The following is a 968-nucleotide window of genomic DNA, read 5'->3' on the forward strand; positions in this document are numbered from 1 at the left end:
CAAGTAGATCTTCCAAATCATTATGTTGAGATTATGTGGAGGAAGGTAGATAGATGCAACAGTGTAAGGTCGTGTCAAGCCTATTCTCACAGCCTTCACCTGCAGTGTTGTTGCAGGTGGATGGCCTGGAAGGGAATATCTGACGTACCATTACTGCTACTCCTCCATGAGTCCATTGTCAAAAGTCCATAATGGGCTTGAATTTGGAATCCTCTCAGGGAAATCGGATGTATTTTCCCTGGTCATAATCTCTTGTAGGCATACACAAACTGGGTTACATGAAGCTATCAGATGTTGCAGTTCTTCCCATTTTGCATGAATTCCCTGACAGTTCCATTGGATTAGGGTATCCAGTTCTTTAAACTATTTTTTCATAAGGTGTTTGGCAGCACCTGTGGTCAAGGTTTGCCCTACACCTTTAGGCTGTCCCTTTCCAGGATCTTGGGAGAGCGTTTTGAGGGGTTGTTTACCGTGGAACTAGTTTCCACAGGCTTCCTTTTGACAGGCTCAGGATTCTTTGCCTGGGCAAAGGACGAGACCTGAGCTTTGCTTCAGGGGCATTCTGCCTAGCAGCAGAGGCCCCTGTGGATGTGGTGGCAGCTGGAGCTGTCACCGTTGAGACCCCTGGAGCCCTTCCTGACGGCTCCAAAGACCCCACCTTGAAATGAGTCTTTTGAACAGACTCAGGATTCCTTTGCCTGGGCAAAGGCAAACCCGAGCCTTTGGTTCAGGTGCATTCTGCCTAGCAGCGAGGCCCTGTGGATGATGGTGGCAGCTGGGGGTGTCACCATTGAGGCCTCTGGAGCCTCACCTGATGGCTCAAAGACCTTATTTGGAGGAGAGCTCTTCAATAGACCCTCCACTCCGTTCTGGTGGAATTCACCAGAGGCAGTTTCAGCATTGGGGACTGAGGTTAAAAGAATGCAGAGGTGTGGTGTAAGAAGCTGGAGGCAAGTTGGTGAGGCAAA

The sequence above is a fragment of the Penaeus monodon genome, chromosome 1 (genome assembly GCF_015228065.2).
Source record: "Penaeus monodon isolate SGIC_2016 chromosome 1, NSTDA_Pmon_1, whole genome shotgun sequence".
Taxonomy (NCBI): Eukaryota; Metazoa; Arthropoda; class Malacostraca; order Decapoda; family Penaeidae; genus Penaeus; species Penaeus monodon.